Source organism: Dasypus novemcinctus, chromosome 26 (assembly GCF_030445035.2).
Source record: "Dasypus novemcinctus isolate mDasNov1 chromosome 26, mDasNov1.1.hap2, whole genome shotgun sequence".
NCBI classification, from domain to species: domain Eukaryota; kingdom Metazoa; phylum Chordata; class Mammalia; order Cingulata; family Dasypodidae; genus Dasypus; species Dasypus novemcinctus.
This window is the reverse complement of record NC_080698.1, coordinates 27,523,162-27,545,012: the sequence shown is the minus strand read 5'-3', so window position 1 is coordinate 27,545,012 and position 21,851 is coordinate 27,523,162. Positions and strand designations below refer to the sequence as shown.

At 37.7% G+C, this 21,851-nt stretch overlaps 1 protein-coding gene and 1 pseudogene across 4 annotated transcripts in view; one reads left to right on the top strand and one right to left on the bottom strand.

Annotated features, from left to right (window-relative positions):
- Positions 1-21,851, bottom strand: part of SLC25A26 (solute carrier family 25 member 26) — a 139,066-nt gene that overhangs the window by 64,180 nt on the left and 53,035 nt on the right. The window lies entirely within an intron of this gene.
- Positions 10,589-11,193, top strand: LOC101421446 (GTP-binding nuclear protein Ran-like; annotated as a pseudogene).

Sequence of the window (21,851 nt, the reverse complement as noted above, 5' to 3'; positions counted from 1 at the left end):
TCATTCCCCCCTAATTATAACTTCCTTATGAAAGCACATCAATTTTTTCTGAATGGGAAAAAAAGATCAGCAGGATGCATTATATATCAACATGTTCTATTTGCCTATAATTTTTATTTTCTTGGCCATATTATAGATTTCCAGATGTATATGGTCTTGCTTGCTTCTGGCACTTTTCAACTTTTAGTACTTTTGGCACTTAAAAAATTTCAATAGAACCATATAATTACCTGCTGTACAAGAAATTTGTAATGAACTGTGCCATCCAATACAATTTCCTACCTTGCTAACTTTTATTCTACAACCTCTACCCTGTTTGAAGTAATGTTGACTCTTCATTTTCTACCACAAAACTGTAAGCTCCTTGAAGGTGGCAGGGACTGCCTTTCATCTTTGTATCTTTAACCTCTGACATATAGAAATTACATCTTTGTTAAACAAAAGTCAATAAATAATTGGAGGAAGACTGTCACTCAATAATCCTTTTATCTCTAATATATAAATGTGGTATCTGTAAACATCATCCTTTCAAATCCTAACCAGGAGCTCCAGTTTTCAAATCACTGATTAAATGACCTAATCTAATCAGAAAAACATCTTTGAAGAAAAATATGTAGATCCACTTGAGAAAAGACACGTTCTCATCTGTCTTTACAGACTTATTAGTGGAAAAGAACTCCATCCCTTAAATTTATATGCTGCTTTACCAACTTCTCACAACCATGAAAACACCAAGAAAATACACAAAAATCCAACAAACTTAATGTGCTTGTGAATTATCATTTTGGGGGGAAAAGGACAGAGAACATTTGGGAATAGCTGTGGCTTTTGGCAGCTTCAAGTGTAAAATTTTAGTTCCTAGAAAATTACTAGCTGCCCAAGAATCCTGGGATTCTAACAACCGATCCTGCTATGCTATAAAAATCATAAGATATGCTCTTGTGGTGACAAAGATGTTCAAATTTAACAATATGGAGCTAACAAGAAAACGGAGACCTCAGTCATTCAGTCACAAGGAGATGAAATCTGCCAACAGCCGTGTGAACTAAGAAAAGGACTGCCAAATTTTAGATGAGATTGCACTCCTAGCAGACACCTTGACAGCCGCCTTGTAAAACACTGAGTGAGAACCAATGTAGACTTCTGGGCTACAAAACTGTGAGACAATATCTATTGATTTAAACTGCTAAGTTTGTGATAATTTGTTACACAGCAATAGAAAACTAACAGTCATTTAAAGCACCTCTTGATGTTCCTCTGCGTGAGCCTGATATTGACACTTGACTGAAATTCTTTGTTGTACTGGGGTGAGAAATGTGAAATAAACTGGCTTGACTATTAAATGTATGACTTCAGATCAAGGAATAACCAAAATAAAATGAAATAAGCTTTTAAAATTTCAGAACTCCTAGTATTTACTGACTCACAGGCTAAATTTTACCTCAAAAACACCGTGATGATTATCTGATCCAACCTCATTTTTTAATTTTTAACTTTTTGAGAAGACACAGAGAAGGAGCTGGCTTCCCTAGGCTCACAGAGCTAGCAGAGGAGGAACTACAGCCCAATTCCCCTAGCACATTTGTTGGTCTCACAGAAGTCTATCAGGTGACCTCTTCTTACAGATACTTGATTGTGGAGAGAAAAAGGTCTCTCTCTCTCCCCCGCCCTTCCACCACATTAAAATGCCCACAAAGTAAGTATTACATGCTTTTAAAAAATAGGATGTAAAAGCAAACATTTGGAAGGGTTCAAAGACTAAAAGTAGCACAAAGGAGGTCAGTGGTAAATAGAGCACAGTCTCTATTCCATTATAATAATGTCTTCCATGTATTCTTTTTTTTTTAAATTTTTTAAAGATTTATTTTATTTTATTTATTTTTTACTTCCTTCCCTCCCACCCTTCCCAGTTGTCTGCTCTCTGTGCCCATTCACTGTGTGTTCTTCTGTGTCCGCGTGTATTCTTGCAAGCAGCACCGGGAATCTGCGTCTCTATATGTTGCGTCATCTTGTGTGTCAGCTCTCGTGTGTGTGGCACCATTCCTGGACAGGCTGCGCTTTATTCGCACTGGATGGCTCTCCTTACGGGGCACCTCCTTACACGTGGGGCTCCCCTACGCGGGGTACACCCCTGCATGACATGGTACTCCTTGCACGCATCAGCACTGCATGTGGGCCAGCTCATCACACGGGTCAGGAGGCCCTGGGTTTGAACCCTGGACCTCCCATATGGTAGGCGGACACCCTATCCATTGAGCCAAATCCACTTCCCTTCCATGTTCTCTTGAGAGCTTGTTTGGAGGTTCTACCCGGGGAGCACAGCTACTCGTATACTCTTGACCAAAGGACAGTCCTCCTCTAGCGGGGAAGGTCATCCTCTTCATCCGAGCACACAGCTTCGGGAGGGATGCACATGGAGCAGTGAGGGAGGAAGGGGACACCCACCTAGCCAGCCAGATCAGCTGAATCAACCCTGGTGATCAATGGGGTGACAGATGTCGCAGCCAGATGGCCCTCATCTCCATCTTCCAGGTATTCGTAACAAAAGACTATTTTGCCACCCAGTGGACATCTGGGAATATCTGGAGACATTTTTGGTTGTCACAGCTGAGGAGTGGTGGTTGCTACTAGCATCCTGTGGGTAGAGAAAAGGTCAGCCCGTAACAAGAAAGAGTTGTCTGCTCCCAAATATCAATAGTGCTGAGGCTGAAAAACCCTGCTTTAAAGCATCACAGTTTTCCCGTTTTATCCCTGCTGACCCCTTAACACTGGGACTCCTGTACTCTGTAATGCATGTGGAAGGCAGCATTCTGCCATATTCATTTTCTCTTTCACTTGGGTTTAAAAATAGGCTGTTTTTCACCTCTTATTTTCAGCAAGTTGTAAACTATAGTAACAGCACAGACTAACTTTCACAGTCAATGCTCCTTCTGGTAGATAAAACCAAAACACTATTACGTATCCCTGATTTTAACAAATACATATTTTATACATTGATCAAAAATTGGCAACCTACTAGCAAAGGGCTTCTGGAATACAAGTGTGCTTTAACACATAGTTGCTAATAACTGCTAAGTCTAAACCACTGGTAGCAAAAAATATCTACATGGGCCAACTAAATGACATAATGACTGAAGTAAGGAAGGTGTCAGAAACAACAGGAAGTAGAAGCCTCTGATGATCTGGAAAGCACAGGTTCCATCCAAGAGGTAGCTGCTTCTCAGCTCTAGACAACTACTGCCTCACAGGAATGTTGGCCCAATGTTGCCAGGTATCTGGATTTTTAAAGAAAACTTGGATATCTGCAGTTTTATAAGAAATTACTCAATTTTAATGTGCTGGCTTTTTTTGTTGTTGTTGTTATGTGTGCAACCTTTTTGGAATACCTCTTTGAAGTTGATGGTCTAGAAATTACATGGGGAAATTACCAGATTCCAAATAGGGATAATTTAGGATATGTATTTGAAATTCTTAATATCTCACCAAGTAAAATTACACTGCAAAGCAGCTAATATGTAAATTAACTTCAAATTTCACTTCATTTTAAAACTAGACCCTTGCTATAATAAATTTAGGAAAACAATCAGAGGTGAGTTTCATTTTAAAAAGAAAAGTCAATTTTCACATTTAATAGGAGCTATGCTATTTGTTCTTCTTCATGAACCCTATTTTCCATTTCAGAATTAAATTCTCTGAGGAAAGAATAAGTTATATCATTTTATCCTTACAGGTCAAAAGTTGGTGCAATATTATAAAAATGTATAGAATTTATTTAGAGATGAAAAGGGCCTTAAAGTATTTTTAGTACCATTACTCCCTGATCTGCACAGAAATCTAAACAAAATCGAATTCAAAAATAGAATTTTTTTTTTGAGGTACCAGGGCCAGAGATTGAACCCAGGACCCTGTATGTATGAAGCTGGCACTCAACCACTGAGCCATATTGGCTTCCCTGAGTTGGTTTCTTTGTTGGTCTGCTTGTTGTTTGGTTTTTCACTTTTAGGAGGCACAGGGAGCCGAACCTGGGCTTGAGCCACATCTGCCCCCCAATAGACAGCATTTTAAACTGGGTTAGGAAAAAGAACACTGCACATAAGAAAAGCACAAATACAGCATATATGATTTTAACAGGATGCTAAAATATAATATACATGGGTCATCAACCAATTTAAAGAGCTAAAAATATCAATATTAGTCTACTACCTCCCTTTAATATATGTGCATTATAAAACGTGTATTTCCTACTTTCTTGCCAGTAAATAATACTATTCAGATTTTTTTTAAAGAAGGGGGAAAAAAGGCCTTTCTCAGAATGCCAGGCAAATAAGCATTGTGTAACCCTCAGTGGTATTCCCAGAAGGAAGTATTTAATTCTCCACTCAGTCCTGGATCTTAAAAACAAACAGAGGAATAGCATCAGTAGAAAGAAAATAAAAAGATTCTTTAAGAAAATCATTCATAGATTTTAGTTGTTTAAACATTAAAGATGAATAGGAAAAGGTCACCTCAAATATACATAAAGGGAAATAAACTTTATTTGGGAGTAATTCAATATTTCCTTAGGAAAAGAATAAAGTTCTAAACATAGTATGATGTCAACCTAATAAAAATAGGGGCATTATGACAGGTCTCTCGCACTGCAGTCAATGCACTTCAAGTGACATTGGTGATGGCTGAATTCCAGAACAACAACAACAACAACAACAACAACAACAACAGCCCAGAAGCCTACTGAAGGCCACTGCAGTGGGATCTAAGCTATAATTAAACTTTATTAGTTTGGTTCAAACCTCAAGTTCAAAAGAATTGCCAACATGAATGCATGAGAAGCCCTTTTATACAGGCATTTTGAAAATATGAAAAGGGCTGACACAGCAAGTGTCAAAGACTTTAAAAGCAATTGACCCTTCACAGAGAAAAGGAGAAAGGCTAACAGCTGAAACTCAGATGCTGCCTGAGAAGAAAATAAAGACCCAGATGGCTAAAAAAGCCTGGAAGTTTATTAAATATTAAATACTATTATTTTAACTTGCTTTGGTGTAGGAACAGCCAAATGTGTTAACTATAAAATGTATAAAAGAAATCTAATTCCACCCACTGAAAAATTGAAAAATTTTTTTCTCAAAAATTAACAGCATGAGGAAGCTTGTCAAGGAGTTACCATATGACATTCAAACCACCATGATGTTAAAAACAAAACACAACAAAAAGCCTGTAACCTAAAAATTCAAACTTGTTTCTCTGAAGAAAAGCAGACTCCACAGAATATATCACACTACTATTTGGAGACATTTAACTCTTACTCTAGAATAAATAGTGGGCACATTTTTATGTACCCCTTGAATTGTATTTTTGGTACATTAAAAGAGGAGAAAAGTAAAAGTAACCAACACAATTAAGTTCAGCCTTTAGAATTGTGTTAATGCCTGAAGGTTAACAAGGACTTTAGAAGTAGCTAATAAACAGTATTAGAGAATTACAAACGCAATAATTTGGTGTATGCAAACTATATATAAATGTCAAAATATATATATATATTGACAAATGTATATACACTTTCACAAACATATCAAATGAAAAGTTATACAAGTATATATAGATGTAAGTGTGTCTATGTATGTACATGTGTACATATACTTACACAAACCCAAGGGCCCCTTTTCAACAAAATGAAGTTAGTTAATTCAGTTTATATACCCTGAATTTTTAGATGGCATTTTTAAGTGAATTTTGATGTTAAAACATTTCTCTTCTTACCATGCTGTATCTATATACTTGGAACTCTGGGGTAGGAGAAGATTTTTTTCCACGAGGTGGAAATATTCTATGCCAAATGAAGCAGGTATGAGATATCTCAAAGATGAAAGCAATTCTCCAAATAACAATGTCATCCTGTAATGCTTTCTTGACATGTACAATTTCGCTATTTCTCTTTCGAGATTTGATTCAAACACAAAGAGTTTGTGATCTTTTCTAACAGAAATGAGTAGTCTGATGATGAGTGCTCATTTCTAGTGGTTTTTAACATTGAGGAAAAAGGCAATTTAACATTGATGTCACTTAAAATGGGTAAGAAAGCCAGCATAGCAGACAGGCTGTGGTACCTCTTAAATGTTCTTGTCTTTAATCATTTTATTTGCAAACAAAATAATTCTTGATGTAATTCTTATTCTGAAAACTGATTAACTTTATTTCAAATCATCAGTTTTAAAATTCAAAGTAATCCCTACTGGCAACAACAAAAAAGAAAATCCCATGAAGAAATCAATCATAATGTATACTTTTCTATTGTCCATTAAAAATACCATGAAGGTAAACAGCCATATTTTTCAGGAATTTCTCATTATATTAAAAATATAAAGAAAATTTATTTTTAAAAAAGGTTTTAACTGGAGAAAAATATATAACATATCACTTTCACTGGTTTCTGTTATAATACCCAACATTTTGTTTTTCTCCTGATCTTATCAAATGGTTGTGGAGTTTAAGATTTTTATTTCAGAATAGAACAAGATAATCTTTTTACTAAATTTGATATAATCTAATCTAGTAGTTCTCAGACTTCAGTGTGACTGGAATTAGCTAGAGGGCTCACTAAAACACAGCTTCTAGGTTCCACCTGCAGATTTTCTGGTTCATTAGGTCTGATGAGGGACCTTAGAATTCACATTTCCAAATCTTCCCAGGTAAGGCTGCTGTTGCTAGTCCAGGGACCACACTTTGAGAAACATGGATCTTTACAATGTTTCTTTCCTCTTGATAATTATCAAAGTTAGAAATGGGTTAAGGGAAAAAAAGGAAAGGAAATGGAAACATGTTATACTGAACAGAAATGAAGACTTTTGGTCCTCAGAATTACAGCGAAGTAATAGGAAAACTAAGACAGGCAAAGCATAGGCTTTAGAGATGATCAGTCTAGAAGTCAGCAAACTTTTTCTCTAAAAGGTCAAAGAGTACTTTAGGTTATGTGGGCCATATAGTCTTTGTCACAACTATTCAGCCTTGCTGGGGTGTGAAAACAGCCAGAGACAATAGCTAAATGAATGAGGGTGGCTAGTTGCCAAGAACACTTTAGAGTTCGTCAATCCCTAATTAACCCAATACCTTCTTTGTAAAGATGAGGAAACCCCAGAAATAGGGCTTTGAGGATGAAGAATGCCTAGGGAAATTAAACAACTTCAAAAAGCACAAGAAAGTAAATGGCATAATCACAAACATAATAACTACAGTATCCTGATGCCTGATAAAGCAGAGAAGCTACTAATGTAATACTTTGATAAAGTGATCAATGGAGCGTGTTAGAAAACTTCATGTGGTTTAATTATGGTACTGAACAAAACTGTATCTCAATTCTAGAACTTACGCAAGACACACTGTGGTTTCTAATATTATTTCTGAATGATAGGCTGAAACAGGACATTTCCTGGATTCTTCTCAGATCTGACTTCCTTGTATCCTAAACTGGACTGGCACAGGATCTACGCCTTTTGATAAGGGAGTATGGAAGATGGGGATTCAAGGATTTCTCAGTCTTTCACTTTTCTCATCCCATCCACTATTCATTCTATGTCCTTTCTTACAAAAACTATTCCTGATATTAAATTTTTACCACATAAAGAAGTAGGACACTGTAAAATTTAAGTTAAAAAATGTTTTTGTGGGGAAGATCCCAATCAAGACAGTAGAGTGAGATATTTCAGAACAAAGTTTTGAGCAACCAGCAAGAACTAGGAGAAACATGTTTTTCAAAGCTCCAGAAAACCGTTAAAGGATTGGTGTAACAGGGTGAGCACCAAATCAAGGAAAAGACCACTTAAAAGCAGTAGGATCTCAAGGTGCTCTGGCTGGACCTCTCCTCACACGTCACCACCTTGGCTCAGAGCTGGCCTGTGCTCCCAGGACAGATCCCTGGTTCTGGTTCCATAAGGGGGAGAGTGACCCTCATACACACACTGGGAGGATATATTTCTGGCCCAATCTGCCTGGTGGTGGCCTCAAGGACTCACTGTTCCAGAACCTGCCCACATGTAGAAGGAAGCTCATAGTGCTCTCCTGTAGAACACTGTGGGAGAGCAGTCAGAGGGTGGTAGGGGCAAGGGATTGCTGGCTATAGGAAATACTTTGCAGTGCCTGGGACCATGAGGAAACTCTTTCCTAGGGAAGAGGGGACATCTGTATCCATCTAAACAGGGGAATTCCAAGGATAACAAAAGCATGCCCAAGACAAGATGGATGCAAAGAAAGGATCATTGTGGGCACCTATAGGTGGCTTCAAGCTATTCTCTAAACTCACTATATGAGTAAGCTCTGATGGACAGAACTTACACGGGCCAATCTGCAAAGACTGGGAAAAGGGCTTTACATATTTTTTTCTTTTGTTAGCTCCTAGCATTCAACGAAAGTTCTGTCATAACACTATGGATACAAGCTTAAAGAACAGATGCCTCAGAGTCTAAATTCTAGTGACAACACATTAAAAAAATCAAAATGACCAAGTTCAACAAAATATTATAAAATATACAAAGAAACAGCAAGTAATGGCCCAGATAAAGGAGACAATTAAACCATTAAAAAACAACAGTTAACATCCTACATAATGGTGAAAGACTGAAAACATTCCTTCTAAGATCAGGAACAAGACAAGGATGACCACTGTCACCACAGTTATTCAACAATGTAATGGAAGTTGTTGCCAGTGTAATTAAACAAGAAAAAGAAATAAAAGGTGCCCTGGTTTATGGATCCCAGAAAATTACGTTCTTAAACTAACCCATGCCCGCATCTGTAAACTCAGTGTAGATGGGATCTTTTGATTAGATTCAGTTAAGATGCCTTTGATTAAATCATTTGATTAGATTGCTTATGAGTGGACTATATCAGTGAGTTATGACTCAGGTTGGATCACCACCTCTTACTGGAGCCTTAACAAATGGAGACACAGAGAAGATAGAGAGAAAAGAAACATCATCATTTTGACCCTGCCATGTGGGAGATGACTCAAGGACCACTAGCAGCCAAAGCTTAAGCAAGAAGCACCCATAAGGTTGGGCCCACTGAGCCACTCAAGGCTGAAGAGAGGAGCAATATGCCTAATTGCCCACAGCAGGGCTCAGGGAAAAAGCAGAGTAGCTGAGGCTCAGATAAGGGGTCCAGAAAGAGACAAGCTGTATCAGTGATCACCAACAGCTGAGCTTCTGGGGAAAGTGAACCTTGATGAGAAGGCAGGGATATCACAGAGATCAGCTACCATATATATTTTTTTAAGATTTATTTTTATTTATTTCTCTTCCCTTCCCCCTGTTATCTGCTCTATGTATCCATTCACTGTGTATTCTGTGTCCACTTGCATTCTTGCCATGAGGCACCAGGAAATTGTGTCACTTTTTTTTGTTGTGTCATCTTGTGTGTCAGCTCTCCGTGTGTGCATTGCCACTCCAGGGCAGGCTGTGCTTTTTTTGCACAGGCAGCTCTCCGTGCAGAGCTCACTCCTTGCATGTAGGGCACCCCTACACAGGGGACACCCCTGCATGGCACAGCACTCCTTGAGCGCAGCAGCACTGCACGTGGGCCAGCTCACCACAAGGGTCAGGAGGCCCTGGGTACCAAACCCTGGACCCTGCATATGGTTGGCGGATCCTCTTATCAGTTGAGCCACAACTGCTTCCCCAGCTGCCATCCTGACTCACCATGTGGCAGGACACCAGGATCACCAGAAGCTGACTTTGGTGAGAAGGCATCTCTGATGGCACCCTGCAGCTTCAGAACTGTGAGCTTTTAGCCCTAATAAATTTCCATTATTAAAATGAACCCATTTCTGGTATTTTGCATCAGCAGCCTTTGGAAAGCTAAGATAAAAGGCATCCAAATTGGAAAGGAAAAAGTAAAACTTACCCTATTTGCAGATGGCATGATCCTACATACAGAAAATCCTGAAAAATCCACAACAAAATTCCTAGAGCTATAAAGCAGTAAAACAATGAGGTACAAGATCAACACTCAAAAATCAGTAGTGTTTCTATACACAAGCCATAAACAATCAGAAGAAGAAATTTTTTAAGAATTCCATATACAATAGCAGCAAAACAAAACAAAAATCCACAATATCTAGGAATAAATCTAATGAAGAATGCAAAGGACTTGTACACAGAAAACTATGAGGTATTGCTAAAATAAATCAAGCAATACCTAAATAAATGGAAAGATATTCCATGTTCATGGATTAGAAGACAAAATATTAAAATGTCAATCCTACCCAAAGCGATTTATAGATTGAATACAATCCCAATCAAAATTCTAAGAACTTGCTTTGCAGAATTGGAAAAGCCAATCATCAAATTTATATGGAAAGGTAAGGGGCCCCAAATACCCAAAGCCATCTTGAAAAAGAAGAATGAAGTTGGAGGAGACTCTCACTTCCATATCTTAAAACCTATTACACTTGGGAGCGGGTGTAGCTCAAGTGGTGAGTGTCTGCTTCCTATGTACAAGGTCCTAGGCACAATCCGAGTCCTGGTATCACAAAAACAAGAACAAAAAACAACTTATTACACAGATGGGACATGGAGATACTTCTGGAAGAACCATCATGATGGCTGCCCAAAGGGAACCCCAAGTTCAGTTTAAACTTGTATTGGTTGGCAATGGCAGTACTGGAAAAACCACTTTCGTAAAACATCATTTGACTGGTGAGTATGAGAAGAATATAGCCACCTTGAGTGTTGAGGTCCTATTAAATTCAATGTATGGGATACAGCTGGTCAGGAGAAATTCTGTGGACTGAGAGATGGCTATTAGATCTAAGCCCAGTGTGCTATTATAATGTTTGGTGTAACATCAAGAGTTACTTACAAGAATGTGCCTCATTGGCATAGAGATTTGGTACAGGTGTGTGAAAACTTCCCCATCGTGTAGTGCAGCAATGAAGTGGATATTAAGGACAGGAAAGTTAAGGCAAAATCCATTGTCTTTCACTGAAAGAAGAATCTTCAGTACTATGACATTTCTGCCAAAAGTAACTACAACTTTGAAAAGCCCTTCCTTTGGCTTGCTAGAAAGCTGATTGGGGACCCTATCTTGGAGTTTGTTGCCATGCCTGCTATTGCCCCATGAGAGGTTGTTATGTACTGAGCTTTGGCAGCATACTACAAAAATCACTTAGAAATTGCTCAGACAAATGAGGATGATGACCTGTGAGAAAATGAAGATGGACCCCAGAGTCAGAAGCCTAATTACAGGCAACAGTTCTGTGATGTCGGTGGTGCAGCATGTTTGCCACTTTATTATATAGCTAAGCAGAACATGTGCTTGATCTTTGGGATGCTGAAGGAGATGAATGGATTTCGGAGTGAATGTGGCAGTTAAAAAAATGCCTTCATTTTTTGGACCTATATATGTACCTGTTTTGGAATGCAGTAGTTTCTTTTTTGAGTTTCAAATATAAGACTGCTACAATCACATCACAATATTCAGTGGTGAAGCCTTATTTGTTACTGTCATTCCCATTCCTTTACATTTAGAATCAGAATAAAGTTGTATTAAAAAAAACAACTTGGGAAGCAGATGTGGCTCAAGCAATTGAGCTCCCACCTACCACATGGGAGGTCCCTGGTTCAGTTCCCAGTGCCTCCTAAAGAAGACAGCAAGCTGGTGCAATGGGCAGGCATGGCAAGCTGATGCAACAAGGTGACACAACAAGAGACACATGGAGGGAAACATAATGAAAGAAATAACAAAGCAGGGAGCGGACACGAGTCAAGCAATTAGGCACCTCCCTCCCACATTGGAGGTCCCAGGTTCAGTTTCCAGTGCCTCCCAAAGAAACAAGGAAGACAATCAGACACAGCAAGTGCAAAACAATGAGGGGGTGGGGTGGGGGGGTGGGGGAATAAATAAAATAAATCTTAAAAAACACACACACACAAAAAAACTTATTACAAAACCACAGTAATCAACTTTACTGGCTCAAGGACAGACACATACACACACAAACCAATGAAATCAAATTGAGCGGTCAGAAATCAACCCTTACACTTATGGCCAAATGATTTTAACAAGGGGGAAAGGACCACTTATTTAAGAAAGAATGGTCTCTTCAAACAATTCTGGGAAAACTGGATCTCCATTGGCAAAAGAAAGAAGAATCCTGCCTCACACCTTATACAAAAATCAACTAAAAACGGATCAACAACCTAAATACAAAAGCCAGAAATAAAACTCCTAGAAGAAAATGTAGGGAAGCATCTCCAGGACCTTATGTAAAGCAATCATTTCTAAACAAGCAACTAAAGAAAAATAAACCAGAATTCACAAAAAAGACTGTGTGCCTCAAAGGACGTTATCATGAAAGTAAAACCACCTACATAGTGAGAGAAAATATTTGGAAACCACATATCTGATAAAGGCTTAATATCCAGAATATATAAAAAAATCATTCAACTTAACAACAAAAAGACAAACAATCCAATTTTTTAAATGGGTAAAAGACTTGAATAGACATCTCTCCAAAGAATATACATAAATGGCCAAAAAGCATATGAAAAGATGCTCAACATCAGTAGTCATCAGGGAAATGCAAATCAAAACCACAATGAGATACCATGTCACATCTATTAGAATGGGTTAAAAAAAAGAAACAGAAAACTACGAGAATTTGAAAAGATAGGAACACTCATTTATTGCTGATGGCAATATAAAATGGTACCAGCTGCTGTGGAAGATAGTTTGGTGGTTCCTCAGAAAGTTAAATATAGAATTACCACATGACCCAGCAATCCCACTTCTAGGTATATATCCAGAAGAATTTAGAGCAGGGACTCGAACAGATATTTGCATACCAATGTTCATGGTGTCATTATTCACAATTGCTAAAAGATGGAAGCAACCCAAGTGCCCTTCGACTGAAGAATGAATAAACAAAATGCTGTATATACATACAACGGAGTATTATTAAGCCATAAAAAAGAATGAAGTCCTGAAAAATGCAATAACACGGATGAACACGGAAGACATCATGTTGAATGAAATAAACCAGACACAAAAGGACAAATAATGTATGACCTCACTGATGCAAAATAAGTAAAATAATTAAACTTAGAGTCATAATCTAAAATATAGGTACCAGGAAATGGAATAGGGATAGGGAATGGAAAGTTATGGCTTAAAATTTTCAGAGTTCCTATCTGAAATGATGTAAATGTTTTGGTAATGGATGGTGGTGATGGTAGCAAAACATTGTAAACATAATTAACAGCACTGAGATAAACATCTGAATACGGTTAAAAGCAGAAATGTTAGCCTGCATAAATAGTAATAGAATAAAAATTTTAAAAATCCATGGAACTTTGCACTATACAGTGAACCCTAAGTTAAACCATAGGCTATAGTTAATAGTACAACTATAAAAATGTGCTTTCAAAAATTGTAACAAATGCACCTCATCAAAGCAAAGTGTTAATAATAGGGTGATATATGGGAACTCTCAACTTTATACATGATTGTTCTATAAAACTACAACTTCCCTAATGAATGAAAGAAGAAAAAAAGAAAGAACGAAAGATTGAGGTGTTAGGAATAATCCCTGAGGAGAACAAGACCTGGGAAATACCAGGCAAAGACTTAAAAAAAAAAAAAAAAGGAGGCCCAAGTATGCGCGAAGAGCTAAAGGAAAATGGACAAAGAACTAAAGGAAATTAGAATAGAAAAGCAACAGATGAACATAAAGAGAGTATCAATAGACTGAAAACACTAAAAGGAACCAAACAGAGCTGAAGATCATAACAAGAGAAATTAAAAATTCCCTCAAGGATTTCAAAAGCAGACTGAAGCTGGCAGAAGAAAGAATCAGTGAACCTGAAGATAAGACCATTGAAATTATTCAGTCTGAGGAGCAGAAGGAAAGAAGAAAAGTAAATAGAGCCTGAGGAACCTGTGGGATGCCATCAAGCATACCGATTTAAGCATTATCAGAATCCCAGAAGGAGCAGAAAGAGAGGGGGAAAAAGAGTAGTCAAAGAAATAATGTCTGAAAACTTCCCAAATGGAAAGATAAACATATACACATCCAAGATGCTCAAAGAACTCTAAATAGGATAAGCTCAAATAAGTCCATGCCATGGCATATTATAATCAAACTGTTGAATGCCCAAGACAAAGAGAAAGTTCTAGGTAGAAAGAAAACAGAACTGATTCTGAAAATTTCACGCCTCTGGAAATTAGGCTCCCAGATGAAAGTGCCCAGCAGTTGAAAAGGGTGGATGTTCCTGTCTGATGTTCCGGGGGAGTTTTGCTGCCCCCAGGTGCAAAGAGGGTGGAGCACATTCCCAAAGGATTAGGGTGGTTAAGGTCAGCACCCCACACATCTGGGTGGGGTGAACCTGTCCCCCAAAAGATAGGGAAGGCCAGGTGGTCAACCCATTGCTCTGAAAGGGTTGAGCCTGTATGCCAAAGGTTAGGGGGAATGTTGTCTTTACATCACTGTACTAGGCGGGTTAAGACTCTAACCCAAAGTTTGGGTGAGGTGTGGCAATCACCCCAACACTCTTGGAGGGAGAGGTCTGGAGCTTAATTGACACCCAGATGCTTGATGAGGGTGGAACCAAGAAAATGGCCCTTGGGCAATACTGTGGAAAGGGTGGGTCCCCATATGGCCCCAAAGAGAAGAAATCATCTTCTTAAGAATGACTCTCTTCCATGATGTGGGGGCATTTTCGGGACTTGGAGTGTCCTGGCTGGTGCTGCAGGGACAGTTACCGGACATTGTATGTCCTCCCATGACCCACTGGGTGGACTGTGGGAGAGTGTGGGCTATGGTGTGGACCATTGACCAAGAGGTGCAACGGTGCTCAGAGATGTATTCACCAAGTGCAATGAATGTCTCATGATGATGGAGGAGGTTGTTGTTATGGGGGGAGGAGTGAGGTGAGGGGGTGGGGGGTATATGGGGACCTCATATTTTTTTAATGTAACATTAAAAAAATAAAGACAAAAAAAAAAAGGAAGCACTACCACTACTCTTAATTCTATGATTGCTATTATCCCAGTGTACTGAAGTGATCTTTGATGAAATAAAATGCTTTGCAAACTCTTAAAAAAAAAAAAAAAAAGAATGACTCTCAGACTTTGAAATCGAACAGAAGATTCTCTGCAGGTCTACTGAAATGTAGAGGGCCCATGACTCAGGTTTCCTTCCCAATTTCTCCTTATTGTAATGAAAACATTTATCCTATGTCTGTCCATTTGTGTACTGGAAACAGATAAATTGTTCTGTAAGTTTCAGAGGTCTATAGCAGACAGGACTTTGCCCCAAGACAAACTGTATTTCTTTAAATTGATTGTGATATGATTTAATACTTGCATGTTACTAATTTAAGGTTTTTCCAAATATTGTAATGTCTTTTTGGAATTCAGAGGGTGAGGTGTAGCAGTTTGATATGGTTATGAAGTCCAAAAGGAAATACTGGATTACGCTTGTAATCTGATCTATACCTGCGCATGATTGAGTTATGATTAGGGTGTTGCGTCCCACCCCTTGGTGGGTGGGGTCTCACAGATAAAAGGCATGGTGAAGAACAGAGATGGGGATTTCTGATGTTAGAGTTTGATGCTGAAGACCTGGGAAGTCAGCACCCAGAGGAAAGAGAAGCAGGGAAGGAAGTAATCTTGAACCCAGAGAAAAGCCAGCCCCAGGAACATAGGAACCCAGGAATCCTGAACCCTCACAGACGTTGTCAGCCATCTTGCTCCAAATAGACTTTGGTGAGGGAAGTAATTTATGCTTTACGGCCTGGTATCTGTAAGCTCCTACCCTAAATAAATATCCTTTATGAAAACCAAAAAAAAAAAAAAAGAGAGGGAGTTCTGAAAGCCACAAAAGAGAAGGAACATGTCACATAAAAGGGAGCCTCAAAAAGATCAAATGCTGATTTCTCATTGGATACCAGAGAGTAAGAAGTCAGTGGGATGATGCACTTAAAGTACTGAAAGCAAAAATGCCAACCAAGAATTCTATATCTGTCAAAACTGTTCAAAAATGAGGGAGAGATGAAGGCATTCTCAGATAAACAAAAGCGGAGGGTTTGTCACCTAGACTGACCCTACAAGAAAGACTAGAATTCTGCAGTTTGAAATGAAAGGACACTTGAAGACCAATCAAAGTTGCATGAAGAAATAAGGATCTCCAGTAGGGGAATGACATGAGTAAATATAAATTGCCAGTACTTTTCTCTGTTTCTATGATCTAAAAGGCAAATGCATAAAATATAATGATGAATCAGTGATTTTGGACTTATTGTAGAAACATGCAACTCTTAGCAAAAATTACATAAAGGTGAGGAACAGAAGGTATAGGCACATAATTTGCGGGTACCAATGAAGTTATCTAAGCAAACAAGAATGTTATATATTTAGAATGTTACATTTAAGCCCCATGGTAACTACAAAGAAAATATCAGAGACATACAAGCTTAGAGACAGAAATTAGAATACAGATTGCCAGGGGTGGGCGGCAGAAGGAATGGGAAGTTAATGCGTAATGGGTGTAGGGTTTCTACTGGGGAGATGGAAAGCTTTAGTAACGGAAGGTGGTGAGTGTACCTCAACATGTGAGTCTGTTAATCCCACTGAACAGTAGGTATGCTCGGAGTGCTGAGATGGGAAAGCTTATGTTCTATGTATGTTTCAAAATTAGGAAAAAAAAAAAGAACAAGCAATTAAAGAGGCAATGACAATTAAATGCAATGTGTGATCCTGGATGGGATCTATTAATGAAAGATAAAAGGCCTGAAAGGACATTTTAGTAGATATGAAAAAAATGGAATATAGACTGTAAGCTGTATATCAACAATAAATTTCTTGAACTTGATAACTCCAATTAAGGTAGTTACATAAGTGAATATCTTCATTCTTAAGAACTGTACATGGCAGTATTAAGCATTCAAGGGCCATGATGTATAAAACCTAAAGTGTTTAGAAAATAGATTGATAAATACAGAGACCGATGGATGGATAGATAGAAGGATATAGCAAATGTAGCAAAATGTTAATCACAATTTCTGTATATCTGGAGGCACATAGAGATGTTGGAGTGCTCTGTCCAAGATTCATATTATTTCTGTAACTGTCCTATAAGTTAGAAAGTATTTCCAAATAAAAAGCTAAAAAAATGTCTTATGCAGACTACTAGATATGCAAACTTAAACTTTGTGACCCTAATTCTATTAGATAAAAACAGAATATTTAGCTACTAAAAATAAAGCAAACATGTATTTATTTTTACCACAGATATCTAAAAGTATACCATTATATGCGCACATAAGTATACACAAATATAAACAAACACTTACGCTTTCATAGTTGCCTATGTGTTTATTCTGAAAGCTGACAATTGAATAAATCAACATATTTTAACAATTAATAAAGTAATTTTAGGCATAGCCTTATAAATTTTATGCCAGATTTTTTTAAGTGAAATCCCACCCAACTTGAGCCTCACAGACATACTTGCTGCAAAGATTTTCCTAGCATTTATACTTGCAATAATAAATGAAGAACTTACAATTACTAAGAGAATAGCTGATATTTTCATGATTTCTTTTTGGCCTAGTATCAAATGGATTTTAAGAAAATTATTTTATTAATGTTAATATTCTAAGAAGACTCATTACTATAATTTACATGAGAACATTATATAGAGTCTTCCAAATAAATTCCATTTTGGCTTACAATTCTATTTTTTCCCCTCTAACTTGAGGCATGAGTTAAGCATTAAAAGTAAAGATCTTGGGGGGTGGGGAGTATATGGGGACCTCATATTTTTTTAATGTAACATTAATGTTACATTAAAAAAATAAAGACAAAAAAGAAAAAAAAATTTCTAAAAAAAAAAAAAAAAAGTAAAGGTCTCAATCCCAAAAGGGGTACAATGTGTATGTTTATGGACAGAAAATCCAAGTTTACTTGAAGTATTTTCAAGCATTTAGTTTCACTTTAAGATACATATATTTTTAAAGATCTATCTATCTATCTATCTATCTATCTATCTATCTATCTATCTATCTATCTATCTATCTATCTATCCTCCCTCCTCCCTACCCCTCCTTGCCTGCTCGGTGTCTGCTTGTATTCTCATCAGGTGACTCCAGAAACAGATCCTGGGACCTTCCGGAATGGGAGAGAGGTGTTCACTCTCTTGTGCCACCTCAGCCCCGTTCTGCTATGTCTCTTATGTCTTTCCTCTGTGTCTCTTTTTGCGTCACCTTGCTGCGCCAGCTCTCTATGTCTGCCAGCACTCCTGTGGGGGCGGAACTCCCGCACTGGGTGGAATTCCCGTGTGGGCCAGCACTCTGCATGGGCCAGCTCAATGCATGGGCCAGCTTGCCTTCAACAGGAGACCCAGGCATTGAACCCTGGACGTCCTATAAGGTAAATGGGAGCCCAACTGCTTGAGCCACATCCATTTCCCTGAAGATATTTTTAAGAGGCAATCCACCATTTTTAAAGTGCTTCTCAATATCAACAAATGAACTCCATTACTCTTCCCCTCCTTTTTCTAAGTTTTGGAAAAACATTACCCAAAATTCAACTCACTCAGAGATAAGGATTCTCTCCCTGAATGACTGATTACTCACTCTGGTATTTGCTACCACTTTAGCACTTTCAATATTATTACCAACTACTGAAGAATTGCTTTATAAACTCCCATATTCATGCATCTTTAGGACACAAATCACAGAAGCTCTTTGAGGGTAAAATCTTTGAACTCTCCTATATTGTCCACACACTGCTGACTCCATGGCTCTGTACCAAGCACTCACTCCATAAAATAAATGTTTGCAGGTAAGCTAAATAAAAAACAAAAAACAAGACCACTTGTTGCTTTTGAGCGAATTGCTTTTGAGCTATAAAGTATAAAGAAAATGTCCATTAGATAATGGAGTTTCATATTAAAAGTTTCAAATTAATTCTGTGGTTTATAAACTTTCCATTCCAGCAAGGCAGTGCTAGATTAAGAGTTGAATAATCTGGGTTCTAGAAGATTTGTCTTTACCACAAGCAGAGCAATCTTGGTAAGTCATTTCAGATCTTGTATTTTATCAATATTGTGAAGAGGATCACTCTCAAAACAAAGATGCAATATACTTGAATAAAATAAAGTATAGAGGGGAGCTGATGAAGCTTAGTGGATGAGTGCTGGCTTCACACAATGAGGTCCTAGGTTCAATCTCCAGCCCTGGTAACTCAAAAACGACATCAACAATAAAATAGAGTATCTTTTTCTTCTTCAAGTAGATGAATGACAAAGTACTCATACTATATAACAATGTTACAGCAATAATTAAAAATAAAACCAGTGGCCCAATCTATGTAACAAAATATTATTAATACAAACTTGCATGCTAAACCGAAGTTAGATGAACTGAGCTTCTAACCCACTAAGGAAGGGTTCTTAACCTTTCTTGTTCCACAGACTCCTTTGCCAGTCAAATGAAAACCATGACCCCTTACTAAGTCCACACTATACTATGTATTATTTTAAAAATATATTACACTGGCACCAACGTGACCTCACAACAATGAAAGCTCGTGGACCCCCTGAAATCTTTCCATGGATCCCCAAGGGATCTGGTTAAGAACCTCTGGTTAAGAACCTCTGGATAAGGTATACATATTAAAGACACAGTAACTGAAGAGAAAAAAAGATGAAAACTATATAAGTCTTAGATGTTTTCAGCTAGCCCTTCCTCTAATGGGGAGAGGGAAGGGGGGAGGGGACAGGGGAGGGGGGAAGAGAGAGAGAGAATCTTTGAAAATCACTACCTTACAAGACCGGGTTCCTCAAAAATATAAAAACAAAGACTCTGCTTGTCACATAGTAAGGAATCAATAAATACTTGTTCCAGAAACAGACCCACAATAATATGGCTAATTGATTTTTTCCAAAGGTGCAAAAAGCTTTCAATGGAGAAAGATAAGTCTTTTCAGCAAATGCCGTTGGAAAAATTAGACATCCAGACAGAAATAAATAACTCAATCTAAAACTCACACCCCCTTATTTAAAAGTCAACTCAAAATGAAGCAAATATGTAAATACAAAGCATAAAACTAAATCTTTTAGGAGAAAACATAGGAGAAAACCTTTGTAGTCTGGAGATACGCAAAGAGGTCTTACATATGACACATTTTCATGAAAGGAAAAAAATTGACAAATTTGACTTCACCAAAATTAAAACGTTTTACTCAGCAAATAACACTGTTCAGAGAATGAAAGTACAAGCTACAGATTAGCAGAAAATATATGCAAATTGCGTATGTGGAAAAAGTACTCATATATGAATATGTAAAGAACTTCAAAATGCTAACTTATGAAAACAAACAACCTATTTAAAATATAAGCAAAAGACCTGAATAGAGAGTTCACAAAAGAAGATATAAAAAGGGCAAATAAGCACTTGCAAAGATGTTCACCATCACTAGCCATTAGGGAAATGAAAATTGAAACCACTAGGAGATAACATTTCCTACCTATTCAAATGGCTAAAATAAATAATACTGAACAATAACAAGTGCTGACAAGGATGCAAAGCAAATGAAGCCCTCCTGCAATGTTGTCAGGAATGCAAATTTTTACAGCTACTCTGGAAAAAAGTTTGATAATTTCTTATAAAGTTAAACAAGCACTTATGACATAGCATCCCATGCCTGAGTAATATACCCTAGAGAAACAAAACCTTATGTTCACACAAAAACCTAAACAAGAATATTTATAGCAATGTTCTTCAACATGACCCTGGACTAGAAAGAATTCAAATGTCCTTCAATAGGTGAATGAATAAATACTGCTCAGTAATGAAGAGGAACAAACTATTGATACAGCTGGGATGAATCTCAAAGGCATTAAGCTGAGTAACAGAAGTTAGTCTAAAAAGGCTGGATACTGTATGATTCCATTTAAATGACATTCTCAAAAGGAAAAAGTCATAGTGATAAGAACAGCAGTAGCCAGATGTTTAGAAGTGGGGAAATGGGTGTGACTACAAAGGGATTCCATAAGGGAGTTTTTGGAGAGAAGAAACTGTTCTGTATCCTGATTGTCCTGGTGTTCTAGATATGAATATGTCTATGCTTGTGTTATTTGGGTCACAGCACTGAACCAAAAATAAGGAAAGTTTACAGCATAACTGAAAAAATAAAACAGTAATCAGTTGTTCTTGCCTGAGGTAAATATACGGGAGTGAAGGAAAATAAAGTGATGTGATAATTAAAAACCCATTATTTTCTGCCCAATAAAATGCAATGATACACCTAGAGCACAAATCCTGCTTTCTAAATACCACCCCGGACTAAAAGAAACCAAAGCCTCCTTGGAGAAGTGTCTGGTTGCAGGTCAGAGACAGGGAAAGTACCAGACAAGCCTGGGACATCTTGTTATGCCAGCAAGGAAGTGCTCAAATACTAAGGGGAAACATCAAAAGAGCAAAGGAAGTCAGCTGGAAGGAGCTCCCACCTGTCAAATTTGGGACAATTTGAGATTTAAAAAAAATTTTTTAATGCACTTTAATTACTGAATTAAAAAGAATCCTCAAGTCCATTATAGAGATACTGAAAAAAAAAAGGGAACTGGGGTAGGGGAGGAAAGTTGCTCTTTACAGAGGAATACCAGTTAAAAAATTGAGAAAAATGACAGTATTAGGAAAATCATCATTTTGCAATCACCAAAGTAATACATAGTTCAGGCAAGAAGCATCCACAGATGTTAAAACCACTGGGTGAAAGATTATTGGGGAACAGGATAATCACATGGTAGTAAAATATTACCCCATAGACTGCCTCTTAATAACAAAGGAGAACTGGATCTT